The following is a 19,974-nucleotide window of genomic DNA, read 5'->3' on the forward strand; positions in this document are numbered from 1 at the left end:
AGGTGATTTCTACATTAAAAGCAAGCAGGAAGCCAGTAACCTCTTCAATCTATTCCAAAATTTGGAAAAAATTCTGCAGCTACTGTGGAGAAACTACAGTCGATACTGACCGCCCTAATGTACCCAAAATCTTTGACTTTTTACAGGCAGGGTTTAATGCAGGTCTTAGACCCAGTACCTTAAGGGTACAAGTAGCGGCCCTTAGTGTTTTTTATGACTGTACTTTATCAGCTCACCCATGGATAAGTCGATTTTCCAGGGCAGTTGCAAGACTAAAACCATTAATAAGAAAAACTATCCCACCATGGGACTTAAATTTGGTTCTTAATGAATTATGTAAAATTCAGTTTGATTTGGGGGATAATCCAGACATAGGTAAATTGTCCCTAAAAACGGCCTTTCTTGTAGCCATTACTTCCGCAAAGAGACTGGGAGAGCTTCAGGCCCTCTCTATTCAGGATCCATATTTACAGGCTTTTCATGACAGATTGGTTCTGAGACTGGACCCAGCTTTCCTCCCGAAAGTGGTCTCCGATTCAAATATTAATCAGGAGGTCATACTTCCTTCTTTTTTTCAGTCACCCAGAAATCAAAAAGAGTCTCTTTACCATAGTCTGGACGTTAGAGAATCGGTTCTTAAATACCTAGAGGTTACAGCACCCTGGAGGGTAGATAATAATCTTTTTGTTCAGTTTAGAGGCCCGAATAAGGGTAGAAAGGTGTCTAAATCCACAATCGCGAGATGGATTAGATCTACAATAATTGCGGCCTATAAAGCCCGGGGGAGGGATCCACCGGGATATATCAAAGCACATTCGTCTAGGTCAATGGCAGCCTCATGGGCAGAAAAAGGGGGGGCTTCAGCAGATCAAATTTGTAACGCCGCTTCCTGGTCTAATCTTAGTACATTCTCCAAGCATTACAAACTAGACGTGATGTCAACACAACTAAGTTTTGGCAGGAAGGTACTCCAGGCAGTATTCCCACCCTAGGAAGTAGTCTGCTTTGGTACTTCTCCATGGTGCTGTCAGGTGGATGACCTGGAAAACGGTAATTAGTCTTACCGGTAATAGTATTTCCAGGAATCCATCCTGACAGCACTGCTAGTTTCCCTTCCCATGCTGATTTACTAAGAGCTGATGTGACGTAAACATTTGTATCTTGTTTGTGTTTAAATAAAATATTCTTTTGGCATCCATCCAGATGTGGTACTTTGAAAATCACTGATGATTGGTAAGGGGAGGGTCCTTTTATACTCGTAGTTTCCTGTCCCACTGTGGATAAGAAGACAACCTCCATGGTGCTGTCAGGATGGATTCCTGGAAATACTATTACCGGTAAGACTAATTACCGTTTTGACATATTGGTCATAGAGTTCGGACCTTCTTCAGATAGCAGTAGTTTGCTGTGGATGGGGTAGTTCCAGGAGAAGTAGCGCTGAGGAATTGTGACTATAATTCTACTATACTCCTTAGCTCTACTTTTCCTAAAACTACATTGTGACGACACCGCATTTTATCTTAATTAACCAGATGTCTATTTTCAGTAAGCCAGGAGTTATTGACTGTTATCTATATGTTGACTTTTGAATTTATGTGTTTCTTTCTTGTTGGTCAAGAGTCTGAAATGTTGACTCTTCTTGTAGGTTAAGTTGATATTTGTAAATGGATAAATAGCTAATATGTTTGCCTCTTATATCAGCTTCTGCAACGTATTGTCTGCTATCTTTGCAAGACAGTGATACAGGGTAATTGAACAATAATGTTTGCTGATATGTTGATTACACGTTGTCCAGGCCAGCTAGTTTGTTGACTTGCAAAACAGAGGAGGAAAAACTATGCAAATAGGATTAAATAATCATACACTGCAAGTTGATCTAGTCACCATTTTTCCCCCTTTACCTGTGAATTCTGCTCCTCTGTAATCATATATTTATCCAGACAGCCAGGACATTCAGAGATCCAAAGAACAGAGACTCTTTACAAGACAGCAGCCAAGGCATCATGGCACCATCACGAGGGACACAGATTTGACATTCTACAGGATGTCAGCTTAGGGGACCAAGGTCCCAGCTCAAAGAATACAGATCTGCTCCATTGACCATCACTGAACCATGGATACATTTGGGGTAGACAGGATTTGGACCCACCATTTGGTGAGACGATTTCTGGTCCATGCGGTTTCGGCAAGCAGACTAGGGCATCCACTGACCCACCGTGTCTCCACATACACCATCCACAGCAACCTGTTGCTTTCTCGTGAAGGTCTGAAGTCTGGGACTGAAACATCAAATATATATTGCAATTGGATTAAGTAAAAATGTGCACTACTCTTCTGCTCAATCCCTGAGTGCTGAGTTTTTCTTCTCTATCTGGGTATATTCTTAAAGGGGTTCTCTGGTCATATCCTTTAGACAGATCCTCCATATCAGATCATTGAGGGCCTAGCACGCTATAACCCCCAGCTATCACCTGTTATTAGCTCTGGCGCCCTCACTGTTGAACAGCACAGCTCCATTTTACGGTATATTGGCCGTTTCCGGTTACCATAGATCGGATTCTATTCTCTTGAACCTCCTCCCCCTTCTGACCTACTATTGATTATATATCCTAAAGATAAGACCTTAATATGTGACCCTATAAATAATACTCCTCATTGTGAATTTCTATTACATTTTTCATAAATCAGAAAAAAAAGTTACTCTAAAAATATATATGTTAGGACATACAAGAGCTTACAGTCTAAGAAAAGAGAATAAAAGATCCACAATTGGAAGGAGCTTTAGACGCTTCCTGGAAATGATTCATGTCTGTGATATAGATGTAAATCTGTTTACTTTCTTTGTGACATTTCTCGGTAAACTAAAGTTCACATGGCCAAGTACAGTTGCTATTTTATTCTCCTTCTTTGTAGACAGTGGATGAATCGTGCCTCTATACTTCACTGGTGAATGCTAATTTCCAGAGCTAAATTCCGGAGAGCGCTTCCTGTCATTGCCATGAGACACTTGAGACTACTGTACGCGCACACGTGTCCCATCGCTGTCTATGGCACAGATATGTGTGACCGCGGCGCTTTACATGACCTCGGTGGTGTAACAGGAAGGCAGCGATGCATCCCACATTTACATATCACCGGCTATAGACAAATAATAGATTATCAGCCGAGGAGCGCAGGATGTGGCAGGGAGCATGTTAATGAGCTTTTTTTGTTTTCTGCTTTTTCTTGGAGGTCTTTGTGGTTTTTGTCTTTTCTTACACACTTTACAAACCTTCAATAAAGGCCGGATGCCAAGAAAAGTAAAGCTACACAAGGAGATCCGGATGCTTGATGCTATAAGATTGTATCTACTTTATTACGTTATGGATAAAGGAAAATGATTACGTTTTCCAATTACCTGGCGCAGCAGATGTCTGCAGAAGGAATGACAGATTGGGATGAGCAGAAAGTCAGCGCTTTGTTCAGGCCGGAGCAGAGGTCACATTACATATCAGCACTTCTACAAGTCAAAAGAAACCTGGAAAGGTATCCTGCAGGTGGGAGCACGCAAGGCCCACTCAAGAAGTGTAAATCAGCCATTTATTCCGGGGCTTTATCTATAGAGGTCCATATCTCTTCTTTTCCTTTGGCTCATATAAGCTAAATTAAGTAATGTACAAGAAAAGAAGAACTAGCTGTTGGCTGATCTGGCATTGACAGCGGCTTCAGTGCAGAACAATTCCCTTACACAGTGTCTTCTGAATAAACAAGACATGGTTTAAATTAACTTACAAAGAATATTCTATCTGGCATTGAATGGCCACAGGGTAGAGGGCGGAAGCCGGCGCTGTCAGATCTACTGCAGCTACTTATAACAAAGTGTCATTGATTACTGAAAATGAGTTTGGTTCATGTCATCTTCATGTTTAGCCATTCCAGTCTTCTGTGCTTGCAGGTGTCTCCAAACCTCTCTGGAGAAATGCGTAAAAGCAATGGGCGCTTAGAAAGGAAGAGCTGTGCTTTACCAATGAAGCAGCCAGATTGAGCTTTATTCATTTAGAAGACTGTAAGGAGATTGAATGTCAGTCTGTTATTTTCTGAATGGATCCAACTGTACGGTCATTCAGAGTGAATACAAGAAAGCTTATACATGAGGATGAGTGATGGACGCATTGATGTTAAATATTGCAGATTCAGCATTCTTAATTGCTTGTACCACACAGTTTTATTAAAGACGTTGTCCCCTACTTTTACATTGATGACCTACCCTTAGATAGGTCATCAATGTCTGATCGGCCGGGGTCCGACACTCGGCACCTATTGTTATCGGTGTCAGCGGCGGTGGTCACTGGCCAGAAGTACTCGCTTGCCGAGCTCCATCTTCTTGTAGTGACTGAGGCTTGGTACTACACTTCTGCCTCTTATTCAAATCAATAGGAGACGGACGTCAGTACCCTGCGGCGGCCCCTAACAGAAGACTGCCAGCTCAGCAAGTGAGTACTTCCGACCAGCTGCCGTCACTGACAACAGCTGATTGGCGGGGTTACTGGGTGTCGGACCCCTGCCGATCTGATATTGATGACCTATGCTATCTTAAGAATAGGTCATCAATGTAAAATTAGTGGACAACCTCATTAGTTTTATTTTTAACATGAAGCTCCAGTATATGCAGTATATACACCAGGGGACAAAGTTGGCTGCTCTGGGGCCAGGGGACTACAGATACAGAATGGCCACTCCAGGACCAGAGTTACAGGTTCAAGACACTGGCCACACCAGGAACAGAGGACCTCACAAGTCACTAGTAGTACACCTTACTAACTATTGATTCACTACATTGCTTGGCAACTCCCTAGGGGACAGGGAGTTTTTTATACAAGATGCATCCCAGCTATTTTGTGGGAGCCATCTTGCAGGTCTACTACTTATGCTAAATACCTTTCAGCAACTGGCTGAGAGCATTTAGCATAATACATGCTCTGCCCCTTTAAGAAAGGTGAAGTGCGGTCACACGTGTACTTGGCACACTGCCGGACTGCGGTGCGCAAATATAGACCAGGGAGTGACCGGGACATGGCGGGAGCCAAAGTTGTGAGGCTGGGGCTGTGAGTAAGCCGATGTCCCTGCATGGAGGGGGAAGGCGACACTATGCAGGGACGCCGGCAGCAGCATTACAGGAAGGGATTCCTGCTCTTTTTTGTAGTACACACACAGAATCAGCAGCAACAACATGGTAGACATTATACAGCAGTACTGGGCTGTGTGACTGTGAATCAAGCACTGAAGTAAGATACGTTTGCTAGAAACTGCAGGTTGATCTGACATTTCCCCTCACTTCTCCCCCTTTCCTCTCTCCACAGGCTTGAATGCTCTATAACCGGACATTGCCGACAGTCCGTCTTCAAAAAGGTGGATTGAGCTGCTTGTGATGCATTTTATATTGGTGCCATATTTTGGTAAATTGATGGAATCCCATCAGCATCCCTTAATCACATCGCCCCCTGTAACTCATGCTTTAAATGCTGCTGTCACGGATTGACAGCATTTCTTAGGAGGTTAAATGCAGCAAACGGAGCTCAGATCTGCTCACTGCTGTTAACGAGAGAGGATGACTGTGTAACAGGGAAGATGCAGGCTCAGCTCCTAATAATATCTCATATGTCACAAAGGGGTTACAATGACAATATTAATTGTCTTTACAAGCACTTTGCAATTTTAACCATTATTGATGTTAAGACAACCCCTTTAAAGGGACCTATTGGCTAAAAAATGCTACTTACCTGTAGACAATGCGGTAATGTGCAGTTACATAGCTTTTTAAACCTGCTCAGCTGTCTAACCGGAAGAGGACGGAGAAAGTGAAGTTTTATTCTCCCAGCAGCCATAAGCTTTCATTCATTAGTATAGTATAAGAAATTTGGCTCTCCAGATAATTATGCAAAATAAGTTATTTCATGCAGTGCAATCTCTGTTGCAAAAAAATAATTTTGCATCATTATCTGGAGAGCCAAATTTCTTATACTATATATCTTGGAGTGGATTCCTATTTGAGCACCCGTAATAAGCGGGTGTGCTGCATATGCTTTTTTTATTTTCATTCATTAGTAGACATATGCGAATATCGTCGGATCCCTCCTTATTCAGCTCGCTAGTAGAGCTTACTGAATAGCTGCAGCGGGAACCCGGATACCTGGATCGCTCCCGATAATCAGGAGTCCGGCTCCGCAGCCGATGATATTCGCTCATGTCTATTACCAGTTTCCATTCACTACACAGTGAACGTACTTTCTGCACTTTTTGCTCCTAAAGAAGAGAATGGCTGGTGTGCAGGGTCGTCGTTAGGGAGAAAGGGGGCAAATTGAGCAATTTCTCAAGGCCCTCACTCTCTTAGGGGCTCTCAGCATTTCTACCCCGAGGTTAAGACTGGTTAAGGAGCTTTGGTGACTTCACAGTCATGTAACCGTGATGCCACCAAACGTTCTTTAACTGCTGGAGTCTAGAGGAACTAGACTGGTTTTTTATCTTATGTGCAGTGTGTATATATGTACATGTGTATGTACATGTTTATTTGTATTTGCATGTGTGCTTGTGTATATACATGTGTATGTGCAGTGTGTGTGAGTGACGACAAGATTAAATGTTGATTTTTTTTTTTGTTGTTAAAAAATAAATGTGGATTGTTGTTCATGGAAAAAAAAGACATCCCCTAAAATTAAGCCCTAACCATCTTTCAGAGCAAAAAATAATATACAGTACAGAACAAAAGTTTGGACACAATTTCTCATTTAAAGATTTTTCTGTATTTTCATGACTATGAAAATTGTACATTCACACTGAAGGCATCAAAACTATGAATTAACACATGTGGAATTATATACTTAACAAAAAAGTGTGAAACAACTGAAAATATGTCTTATATTCTAGGTTCTTCAAAGTAGCCACCTTTTGCTTTGATGACTGCTTTGCACACTCTTGGCATTCTCTTGATGAGCTTCAAGAGGTAGTCACCGGGAATCGTTTTCACTTTACAGATGTGCCCTGTCAGGTTTAATAAGTGGGATTTCTTGCCTTAAAAATGGGGTTGGGACCATCAGTTGTGTTGTGCAGAAGTCGGGTGGATACACAGCTGATAGTCCTACCGAATAGACTGTTAGAATTTGTATTATGGCAAGAAAACAGCAGCTAAGTAAAGAAAAACAAGTGGCCATCATTACTTTAAGAAATGAAGGTCAGTCAGTCCGAAAAATTGGGCAAACTTTGAAAGTGTCCCCAAGTGCAGTGGCACAAACCATCAAGCGCTACAAAGAACCTGACACACATGAGGACCGCCCTAGGAAAGGAAGACCAAGAGTCACCTCTGCTTCTGAGGATAAGTTTATCCTAGTCACCAGCCTCAGAAATCGCAGGTTAACAGCAGCTCAGATAAGAGACCAGGTCAATGCCACACAGAGTTCTAGCAGCAGACACAACTCTACAACAACTGTTAAGAGGAGACTTTGTGCAGCAGGCCTTCATGGTAAAATAGCTGCTAGGAAACCACTGCTAAGGACAGGCAACAAGCAGAAGAGACTTGTTTGGGCTAAATAACACAAGGAATGGACATTAGACCAGTGGAAATCTGTGCTTTGGTCTGATGAGTCCAAATTTGAGATCTTTGGTTCCAACCACCGTGTCTTTGTTTGACGCAGAAAAGGTGAACGGATGGACTCTACATGCATCTTGTAGCGGCATGCTATTCCATCCGGTTTGCATTTAGTTGGACCATCATTTATTTTTCAACTCAAAAATATTTCACAAATCCGTTCATTCCTCAACCAAGAATCTGCAAAAACCCTAATCCATGCTCTCATCATCTCTCGCCTTGACTACTGCAACCTCCTGCTCTGTGGACTCCCCTCGAACACTCTCGTACCCCTCCAATCTTTTCTAAACTCTGCTGCCCGACTAATCCACCTGTCCCCCCGCTATTCCCCAGCTTCTCCCCTCTGTCAATCCCTTGGCTCCCCATTGCCCAGAGACTCCAGTACAAAACCCTAACCATGACGTACAAACCCATCCACAACCTGTCTCCTCCATACATCTGTGACCTAATCACCCGGTACTTACCTACATGCAACCTCCGATCCTCACAAGATCTCCTTCTCTACTCCCCTCTTATCTCCTCTTCCCATAATCGTATACAAGATTTCTCTCGCGTATCACCCCTACTCTGGAACCCTCTACCACAACACATCAGACTCTCGCCTTCCATCAAAACCTTCAAAAAGAGCCTGAAGACCTACCTCTTCCTACAAGCCTATAACCTGCAGTAACCACCGATCGACCAAACCGCTGCATGACCAGCTCTATCCTCACCTACTGTATTCTCACCCATCCCTTGTAGATTGTGAGCCTTCGCGGGCAGGGTCCTCTCTCCTCCTGTACCAGTTATGACTTGTATTGTTTAAGATTATTGTACTTGTTTTTATTATGTATACCCCTCCTTACATGTAAAGCGCCATGGAATAAATGGCGCTATAACAATAATAATAATAATAACAAGACAATGACCCCAAACACACCTCCAGGCTGTGTAAGGGCTATTTGACCAAGAAGGAGAGTGATGGGGTGCTATGCCAGATGGCCTGGCCTCCACAGTCACCAGACCTGAGCCCAATCGAGATGGTTTGGGGTAAGCTGGACCACAGAGTGAAGGCAAAAGGGCCAACAAGTGCTAAGCATCTCTGGGAACTCCTTCAAGATTGTTGGAAAACCATTCTACCTCTTGAAGCCCATCAAGAGAATGCCAAGAGTGTGCAAAGCAGTCATCCATGCAAAAGGTGGCTACTTTGAAGAACCTAGAATGTAAGACATAATTTCAGTTGTTTCACTCATTTTGTTAAGTATATAATTCCACATGTGGTAATTCATAGTTTTGATGCCTTCAGTGTGAATGTACAATTTTCATAGTCATGAAAATACAGAAAAATCTTTAAATGAGAAGGTGTGTCCAAACTTTTGGTCTGTACTGTAAGACCCTGTCATATTTTCGAAGAAACACAGTTGTTAGGTTAAATCAGTTAGTGAGAAGTGGACAGACAAATGGATGTAGATTTGATTTGTAGCTCATTATAATGATAGCAGCATGGATTCACAACGTGTTTTTCAGGGAATGTTTTGTAGATACGAAAATAATGGTTCCGTTCTTTTGACAGGTGCTGGAAGCTCTGCTATAAAAACGGCAATGAAGCAAATGATTGCTGTTCTCGGGTGATCGTATGCATGAGTCCATTTGTGTATTTTATATATTTGGCAAGAAAGAGTAGTTGCACTTCATCATGGGTGATGACAGAACAGGAAACACTTTGTAGTTTTATAAGCCTTAGTGAATCTGCCTGTGCAGACAGTGGTTGAAGTGCAGACGCCTCTTGCAAGAGGCCGTGACTTTAGAATCAGCGTCATGTCAGTCACACGAATAATGGAGTGATAGAATGTAATTACAGTAGACAGATCTCGTCACCACGGTGTGGGATGTGCTCCACCATGGTACCCAGGAAAGTCTAAAGCAAGTCACTGATTGCCGGGCCACCAAAACTGCCTGGCAAAGATGTAACCAATTCTATCAGCCTAAATAGGTTTGAAATATTTTCCTGATACATATTGTGCAATATAAAAATATAGCTCTCATATACAGGAACTGTGTCAGATTTTCCTAGTTAAATAACTGGGCAGTGCCAAACAGTTCCCAGCACTTCAAAGAATATTGGGATACTGGGGTCTGCAAGAGTCTCCGAAGTGGCACACCCATTGTGTTCATAATTAATCATCATGTACTGTGTAAACGCCTTACACCACTGACGTGTCTGCATACACATGGCGAAATTAGCAAAGCATAACTCTACAGAGATATCGTGCTGAATTTCATGGAGGTCTTAATACTGATGTAATATCTAGAATCTCAAGGTAAACGCTGCGGGTTGAAAGCTGCGTACATCCACAGCGTCCAACCCGCAGCGTCCAGATGTTGCTATGCGTGCACCGACACCCGCTGCTCACCTGCAGAGACAGACATGCGGCGCATCTTTCCAGACTGCAGCAAGTCTATTTATCTTGCGGAGACCCGAGCCTCTGCAAGATAAATTTTCCCGGTACAATGTATTGGACGCGGTGATTCCGCATGGTTCAATGAACACATGCGGATTCACCTGCTTTCACTTACTGGCAGCGCTTTGGACGCAGCAGACATGTGCCGCGTCCAAAGCACTGCTGTTGACTGACCGTAGACACATACCCCTAGATCAGGCTGCCTAGTAAGCACATCTTTCTGCAACCACAAGAGGACGCTGTGTACTTGCGCAGAGCCAAACCTGCAGTGACCAGCTGTTACAGCACAGTGGATGGGATTTTAAGAAATCCCATGCCCACTATGCAGGCACCGACGCCCGTGGATCAACCATGGAGATGCGGTGAACACATGCGAATTCACTTGCGTTCAGAAGACAGCAGCGCTTTGGACGCAGTGAACATGCGGATCTGGATGGAGTGCACCCGGCCTGAGAGAAACATCAATAAGCCACAGAGATTGTAAGTTATGTACTTCCCGTATACATAGAGAGAGGCTTACTGGACAACCCCTGGGAAATCACTTCGGGGTCCCAAAATAAAGACACTGTATACCCACCTTCCCAGCGTCGTTATTGCAGAGATGTTGGCGCTGTTATTCCTGGCAGATCACATGACCTTGTTCTGTCACCTGGTCACTGATCGGCGGCAGCTCATCAATATTCCATCAGAGTGTATTCTGTTATGATGAAATAGTCAAGGCCGAAGCCAGTCAGCGCCTACTGGCCGAAGCCAGTCAGCACCTACTGATATGCTGCAGCGGTCACATGACACAACAATGTCACCTGATCTGCTGCAGTAATAACAGAAATCACCACATATTGAAGGGCGGAGTGCTCGGTCAGTAAGCTAACATACAAATTAAAAAAACTGACTGGCACATCCAGACTAGTGTGAATAGGTGCATATCAGGAGGAGCTACCTCCAGATACAATATACAAAAAAGGTTGCACTCTATCATGCTAAAGCATGTCAATGTGAAATATATGAAATACTCTTTGTCATTTGTATGTTACCTTACTGACCAAGCACTCTGCCCTTCAACAAGTGGAGATTTTAATTACAGCAGGTTCCTACCTTCCCCGAAATGCAGGCATTACTGAGAGAGGTGTTAAGACAAATCCCCTAATAAATTGATTTACAAAGTTCCATAAGTTCCCATGGTGGCCAAAATTATTGAAAAAAATAATGAAAGTTTCATTAATCTTTAATTATTTCACAGGGTTTTCTAGAAGCTGCCAAAAGTTGTTCTTGTATTCTCATCCATAGAAGTTAAAGGGGTTGTCCACTACTTGTACAACCCCTTCTCATCCCTCATGTTTGGCCCCGTTAAAATAAAAACACATCTACTCACCTCCTGTGCCAGCTCTGTTCTGAGGGTTCATGGGAGGGTGTTCTGTCACCTGAGCTCTGCACCCAGTCAGTGTCCGTGTCACTTGCCCTCCTTCAGACAAATCGGACATGAAGAGGAAGTCAGAGAGCAGCCGCAGACCTGACTTCCTGTTGATGTTCAATGTGTCTGAAAGAGGGGACAGTGAAGCTGGCACTCATTGGGTTCAGGTGAATGACACCACTGGAACGGCGCTGGCACTGGAGGTGAGTATATGTGTGTTTTTACTTTAACGGGGCCAAACATGAAGAATGAGAAGGGGTTCTCCTACTAGTGGACAACCCCTTTAATGTTGTAAGAGCTGTGTTTGAAGGATTTTAGTGGCAGGTAACTGATAATATCAATGTGACAGCAGGATCCTGCCATCAAAGACCATGCATAAATGAATAGGCTGATGCCACTGAAATTGTGTCATTTAGTTTATGAGTAGTTGACTGGATGAGGAGTCACAGCCTGTACATGCGTATTAAATTCATTAAAGGGAACCTGTCTGCAGGATTGTACTGAATAATCTACACACAGTGTCAGGTCGGCGTCGTTATACTGATTAAAGTGATATATTGGTTGATGAAATCTGTCTTGTGGCTGTTTTTTAATATTTATTTTTTTCAGTTAATGAGATTCTCATGCTCCGGGGCAGGGCTGTGAGGGGGTCTTAATGTGGTGCTCTGCTAGTCTCCACCAAGATGGCGTCAGCAGCGCCTGCACAGTAGCATCTATCAAATCGATGCTACTGCGCAGGCACCGTCGGTGCCATTTTGAGAGATTTTTTTTCATGAATAAATTTATATCACCAAATAAAATACTGTATAACTCGAGTATAAGCCGACCTGAGTATAAGCCGAGGCACCTAATTTTGCCACAGAAAACTGGGTAAGCTTATTGACTCGAGTATAAGCCGGTATGCATTGTCCCCTTATCCCTGTCCTGCTATGCGTGGCTCCCCCCATTCTGTCCTGGTATTTGTGGCTCCCCTCGTCCTATCCTGGTATTTGTGGCTCCCATTGTCCTGTCCTGCTATGTGTGGCTCCTCCCCGTTGTATGCATGGCTCCCCCGATCCCACAGGGCTCCCCCGGGGCCGCATTGCCTGCTGCTATATGTGAATTTGTTTTTTCAAAACATATTAGATTCAGTATGTAAAATAGGGGGCAGGTCAGTGAGGGATCAGGGGGCTGGTCAGTGAGGGATCAGGGGGTAGGTCAGTGAGGGATCAGGAGGCAGATCACTGAGGGATCAGGGGGCAGGTCAGTGAGAGATCAGGGGGCAGGTCAGTGAGGGATCAGGGGGCAGGTCAGTGAGGGATCAGTGGGCAGGTCAGTGAGGGATCAGGGGGCGACTTAGTGAGGGATCAGGGGGCAGGTCAGTGAGGGATCAGGGGGCAGATCACTGAGGGATCAGGGGGCAGGTCAGTGAGGGATCGGGGCAGGTCAGCAGTCTTCATTATGAATACCTGATCAGAGCACCACATGAAGACCCCCCACAGGCCGCCCTGGGGCACCAGCATTTCATTAACTCAAAACTGAAAATACAGATTACACAACAACCAAAAGATGGATTTCATCAACCAAGGTGTCATTGTAATCAGTATAACGGTGCTAACCCGACACTGTAGGTTACTTGGCACAATCCTGCTGACAGGTTCCCTTTAAATACCTAAGTTCAAAATAACTTTTCAGTGTTCTCGCTGTCTTTTTTTTTTAAACTTAGAAAATTGTAGTAAATTGTCACTGTGTTCTGTTCCCAGAAACATCTTAAAATCCTTTTGTGCAGCATAATAAAATCAATTTACTTTTCCAGTCTTAAGCCTGAATGAGTGTATGTGCTTTTCGCATTAAGCTGAGCTGCTTGCATGTTAGAGCGTGATTTCAGGGGATCTGTTTATGTTGAGCTTCGCTGACATTGTAATCTAAACACTAGTTTTTCAGAAAACTAAGAAAACAAGCTGAACATATTTTCAGTTCATTGAGGGAATTTACAAGTCTTGTAGACACTTGTGTTTTCTGAGATGCATAAATCCAGTAAGATGCTATGGGTCACCCTGTAAGGGTCATGTGCGACCCCAGTATCTACGAGACAACGTTTTCTGTCTGTTTATATGTGAAAGCTTTTCTCTGTTTTTGTATGCAGTACACTGTCCTAGAATTTGCTCTCATAGTTGTTCACCCCTATTGGTAATTTTCTAATTAAGAGACTCATCATTTTCTGAAAATAAAAATAAAGATATTAAAATGTGCACGCTCATTCTCCACAAGAGCCAAACTCCAGTAATCTGAAATATATGGCATATTACAGATAAGCATATAGATTCACACTTTTAAAAATGAAGAAAGTAGGAGCGCACTTACCCTGGAGGAGTTTTTTTCACTTTATTGGAACATAATAAAAATTGAAGAGCAGGGAGGGATAGAAACAGCCACGGACGACGATCGTTTCGTGCTAAATAGCACTTCAACGGGTGGACCCGTTGAAGTGCTATTTAGCACGAAACGATCGTCGTCCGTGGCTGTTTCTATCCCTCCCTGCTCTTCAATTTTTATTATGTTCCAATAAAGTGAAAAAAACTCCTCCAGGGTAAGTGCGCTCCTACTTTCTTCATTTTCATTGTGGACTTTCCTATTTTTTCCGGATGCGGCACCCCTCATGTTCTCAAAGAGGAGCAGATGCACAGATATTGCAACCATTAGGTGTTTGGATCAGCCTTTTTTTGCGGTCCTGGGTGGAATTCAATCAGCAGTGCGGATGTGTGTATTTTGTTTTTTGGTGGAGATTCACACTTTTGTTCTCTGTGGCAACTGACCAAGGCTGTGAAAACTTCCTCGGCCGGCACTTGAAAACTAGCAAGAGATGCCCAGGGTGCTGACATTCAAGTGCTGGCCGAGGTAGTTCACACTTCCCTCGTTCAGCTGCCACCGACCACCAAAGTGCACATTAGACCAGGGTCATGCAAATTGTTTTAGCTTGCTGTATATACTCGTGTATAAGTCAACCCGAGTATAAGCCGAGGCACCTAATTTTGCCACGAAAACTGGGAAAACTTATTAACTCGAGTATAAGCTGAGTATGCATTGTCCCCTCATCCCTATCCTGGTATGCATGGTTCACCATCCCTGTATGTATGGCTCCTTATCCCCGTCTTTGCATGCATGGCTCCCCATCCCTGTCCTTGTATGCATGGTTTCTATTAAAAAAACAACCTACTTACCTTCCCTGCTCACCCTCTCTGCATCTCGTTCCATGCCAGCAGCTCCTGAGGCCGAGCAATCAACTGTCCCCGCTCATTAAGGAAATGAATATTCACTCCACACCTATGGGAGTGGAGAGAGCTGAATAGTCATTACCTTAATGAGCAGGGGACATGGGATCGCTCAGCCAGAAGAGCTGCTGGCACCGGAACGAGATGCAGCGAGGGCGCGCAGGGAAGGTAAGTAGGATGTGTGATGGAAGCCGGTGGCTTTGGCTGTAACTGTGCATTCGCTATAAGAGAGATAAATATTCACTGCCAGCACAGTGAATATTCATTTCTCTTTAGCAGCGGTCAAAGTTACATCGGCAGCCGCCGACTCCTGCCTCTGTGATCCGCTGCTCCACCGCTCCCCTTCCCCCGCCGTCTTTCTGGGACAATGACTCGTGTATAAGCCAAGAGGGGCATTTTCAGCACAAAAAATGTGCTGAAAAACTCGGCTTATACACGAGTATTATACGGTATTTCTCCACTCTCCTCTTTTTCTTTTTTTCTCTTTTCTTCTCCCTTCTCTTCCCTCCCTTCTTTTTTTCTCCCCTTTTTTCTTCTTCCCTTTTCTTCCCCTCTCTTTTCTCCCCTCTCTCCCCCCCTCACTTTTCTTCCTCTCTGCTTCTATGTAGCACCCTTACACATTAGACCAGGAGTGTCTAATCCGCAGCCCGGGGGCCACATGCAGTCCAGGATGGCTCTGATTGCGATCTAACACAGGATCGTAAATGTAGGTACCATTTGATGAGAATTATTTTGTGATTACAGGTCGCAATGTCATGTAATTCCTACTCTCTCTTGCTATTTTTAAAACTGACACCAATAGCCATTACATGGCACATGGTGACTTGGCGAGGCAGCAATTACCAATAATATTGCAAACTATAACTGCAGCATTAGGAGTTTAATGTTATTTAGAAGTCAGGTAGGCTAAGGGCATATCCACACCTCTACAGCGCCGCACAAACTCCTTTACCTTCGGCCCTCTGCTGTGGATCATAGAGGGCTATGCAATAGTGTCGCTAGACACTGATTTGGGGCCAGTGCCCCACATGATAGGTCCATCGCCCCAAAATGTATTCATGTCACAGGTTTAAATAAAGTTACTCTTATTTAAAGCTGCGCCGCTCCGTAGCTCTATGAAACTGCGGGGTGTGGAGCGCCAGCCTAAATAACTCTTCTTCCTTTGCGGCTAGTACTCCCCCCAATTCACTGGCCCAAATGGAATCGTGGTTGGACGTCAACAGTGGGAGCTCCTACTCAGTAGTGAATGCTGAACAAACAGAAGATTATCCCCATCTGTCAGTCCATGCACAGGGAACGGGGTGGGTATTAAGGAAGACGAGAAGCATAAAGCATGGAAATCGGACCGAAAATGAATGAAAGAAGTGAAGCAGGAGAAAGTAGACTGGAAGTAACCTGATAGAGGCAGGAGTAAGGAGAAAGGATCCATAGGAAGTGAGCTACCTGGAGGTCGGCAGGACAAAAGAAAGGCAAAGCCACCATTTCAGGTGATGTCATAAACAACAAACAGGCCTCCTCACCCCCTTGGCAGTGACCTCACACCTTCTGGTCACATCCTAGGTGAGGCCCCATAAAGAAGAGCACTGAATGTCTCCAACTTGATATCATTATTCGGTTCCATCGTACTGTTAGAGAATACACAATATTTGCCTTTACTACACCTTTAATGTACTGTACATAGTATTTCAGAGTCGTTCATGTGTTTTTTTAACAGTTGTCTATCCAATAGAGACATTGTACTAACACCTTGTCAGGGGATGTCACTATATGACAGAAAAGAACAAGAGATTTTACCTGAAATGCCCCCATTAACAACACTTTCATTAATTCTGAGCATCAAACCCTCGTTGCGCCCATGTGTTTCACATTTAAGGGCTTTCCCTTATCTCCTAAATCTCTCTTCCTCCTTTTCCTGTAGAGCTGCTGTCAGTGTCGCTGCCATACACCTGACACCTGATTCTTCTCTTCAAAAACATATCATACTACTGATCTCTATGGATAATCGGGAAATCCTTTAACTCTACCTTTGATCAGTGGAAATAACTCAGTAAGTTCAATTGGCCGTAAGCGAAGAGATTTTCTTTTAGAAATTTGTGAGATAAAAATGGAAAAATACAGTCCTGTCACAGGGAAATCTCTCAGTTTGTCATATATATATTTTTGTAGTACTTCTTTATGATTATGAAGTGTTAATAGATTGACATTTTTTTTCTCCAGATTTGTACCCTTCAGCTTTTTGGTTATAACACTCATTGTTTCATATAATGTATATTATGTGGCCTTGTTTTGGATAAAATAATTGCAAGGAAGATTTCTGGTTTGTCCATAGACAGTCTGCAAATTATTTCATGGTGGGGTGTTATTTTTTTTTACATTGGGAGTCACTGACATTTTGATTACCACTGTATGGGATACAGTTGTATAATTGGGGACTATACATTTGGATATCATTAGTGTCATGGGGTTACCGCGACGGAGTGGAGAAAGAAGTCCGCAGCATCTGGTTTCTCCTACTCCGACGCTGAGAAGAAGCATTTCTCCGTCTTATTAAACGTATTTATTTCTTCCGGCAGAACAGGGGTTAATCGGCCATGTTGGAAATCCCTGTGCTTGGTTAGCCACTCCTTTTTCCCTATATAATCTGGGCTGTATTACTAATCCTCGTTAGAGTTAGCTTTTTGCTGCATGGCTAAAGGAGGGAGGAGTTGGTATGAGAAGGAGTGCTGGAGGAGTTATTAGCGACTGTTGTTTGGTTTGTATACATGGTAATTCCTTATCCTTCCCTATTTTGGTTTATTCCCCTTCCTACACACCCTGGTGGATTCCTCTGTTATGGGTGAGTGAGTTTTTGTGTGTGTGGAGCTTTGAGTTACCCCTTGTCTTTGTTGCCCTGTTTGTCGAGTTGGTGTACTGAGGTACACAGTAGCGCCCCCTCTTCCCTGGGTGGGGGAAGAGAACAGACGGAGGGCTATCTTAGGAGATAAGGCAACAATGATGACAGTGTTAGTGCCAGGAAAGGAGCCCCTGGTCCCGGGTTACCCGACAGCTGTGTCAGGACATTTAGACTTCTTGGGAGCCCAAACATGACATGCCTGGAGGAATTCGTAAGGCTTAGCTCACATATACTTTTGTGGATTCCTTTTATAGTTGAGTCCAGAGCATGGTGCTATATCCATCAGATGACAGATACTAACAGTGGTAGATGTTCCTCAGGATCGGTGCTATCCATGTTGTAAGCTTCATCATCTTCACAGATTGCTTTTCTCACATAATCTATTGTACCCCTCCCTCCACACTGACTCCAGTGAGATAAAAGCTACAAGAAGTGTTATCACCCTCAGCTCTGCTCTATACTACACAGTAGCTGCAGAGATCAGATGCTTTCTGCCACATCTCACAGGAGAAAATATGTTCTTCTGATCTTCTGGGGCATATTTATTTTTTCCTCCTGCATGACGCAGGTTGCTTATAATTGGTCAACGTCGTGCGGGGAAAAAGTACACACCCCAGAGACAAACTGTGGTAACGCCCCTTTGTATTTCTAAATGTAATGCGAGAAACTTGTGTGAGTCTCTTGCATCAATACCCGGTGGCAGTCGGGATCGGAGTGTGCGGCTGCATGTATTTCTATAATTTAAACTTTGCAATCTAATATCTCTGCAACAAAGAAGACAAACTAAAAAAGCAAACAAAAAACAAACAAACATATGGTACTCAGCTCTGCAGCCACTATTCCATGATGTAGCCAGTTATTATTATTATTATTATTATTATTATTATTACAACAAAGATTGAATGGTAGCGGTGCTATTGCAAATGTTTAGGAACAGCTGCAGGTAAATCCCTATACCACATATGGGGTGAAAGACTATAATAGAACAAAAATATGTACCCGCACTGTAAACCACAGTACATTGGCTATCCACTACCAATGATTACCTGGTAGGTGGGAAAATGCTCAAGTCGCTTTATGCTGAAGTGGATCGGGTCACGGGTAATGCAGGGTCGAACTATGATGAGGAAAGAGAGGGGTGTTTAGGACGACTGTATTGTTATAGTGTGCTGCGTCTGGATTTATGCAGCACTCCTTGCTTATATACATAAATAATCAGAAAGTGCTCATTAGTGCATTTTAAAAATAGGTAAATAATTTAAGTATCTACGGTATATGAGGCTGAGAACCCCTGATGTTCTTTTGGAACTGCAGAGATTCGTATAGAGGTGGCAAAGTGATTGCTTTGTACCTGTATGGAGATAACTGCATGAATTAGGACAGTCCGTAGATGCCGAGCGGTAGTGGTAAAGTAAGGTTACTTATGTTTCCCACTTGTGCTTGCTTGTCGGCTTCTATGTAGCTTCAGTGAGTGCCATCCCCGCTGGAGACGGACGCTCGCGCGGTCTATATTCAGAGATCCTTGCGCAGTTTTCAGAAGGACCTTCGCGGTGTTCGGGTCACGTGATCAGCAGTCGCGTGGTGCCCCTGAAGAGAGTACGGGTCGCAGTGGGAGCCACAAACACCCCTCTCTTTCCTCATAGTTCGACCCTACATTACCCGTGACCTGATCCACTTCAGCATAAAGCAACTTGAGCATTTTCCCCACCTAACAGGTAATCGTTGGTAGTGGATATCCAATGTACTGTGGTTTACAGCGCGGGTACATATTTTTGTTTTATTATTATTATTATTATTATTATACATTTTTATAGCACCATTTATTCCAACATGGTATAACATGGTATAGTGGTGAAAGGTCCTCCTTAAAGGCTTTTGAATCTACTGCTTTCAATGGGACTTTCTGACCATAAATGCTGGCCTTCCAACTCTCCCCTGACAAACCGTACCAGAGAGACAAGGGTCAGGAAGTAGTTTAAAGTGAACCTGTCAGCAGGATTTTGCTAAGTAACCTACAGACACTGTCAGGTTGGCAATGTTAAACTGCTTAAAGTGATACCTGAGGTGAAGAATTCCATCCACAGGCCGCCCTGCAGCCAAACAGTCTGTCTCTATGATGAGGAACATGTTTGTGCTCCGGGGTGTGCCTGTGTAGACTCAGTCCCTGTGCCTACAGTCCCACCCCGGAGCACAAGCATATCATTAGCTTCAAACTTCTTACACTGATTGCACAAGAACAAGGTACTCCCCATTTTTGACAACCAGCCGGCTGATGAATCCTCCCATCAGCTGCCGCCCGCTCTCGCTGTTATTACCTGCAACAGGCGTAGACTGATGGGAGTGGTAGGCCGGCCTCA

The 19,974-nt window shown here is 43.7% G+C and overlaps 1 protein-coding gene across 4 annotated transcripts in view; it reads left to right on the plus strand.

Annotated features, from left to right (window-relative positions):
* XRCC4 (X-ray repair cross complementing 4) overlaps positions 1-19,974 on the plus strand; it is a 422,379-nt gene that overhangs the window by 38,163 nt on the left and 364,242 nt on the right. The window contains exon 2 of one of the 4 annotated variants that reach the window (XM_077288619.1): positions 16,643-16,771. The exons of 2 other annotated variants lie outside the window; for them this stretch is intronic. The gene's annotated coding sequence lies outside the window, so the exon portion shown is untranslated. Of the gene's footprint in view, positions 1-5,368; positions 5,389-16,642; positions 16,772-19,974 lie in introns of those variants that run through there. One more of the 4 variants, XM_077288628.1, reaches the window with a different exon arrangement.

Source organism: Ranitomeya variabilis, chromosome 1 (assembly GCF_051348905.1).
Source record: "Ranitomeya variabilis isolate aRanVar5 chromosome 1, aRanVar5.hap1, whole genome shotgun sequence".
Taxonomy (NCBI): domain Eukaryota; kingdom Metazoa; phylum Chordata; class Amphibia; order Anura; family Dendrobatidae; genus Ranitomeya; species Ranitomeya variabilis.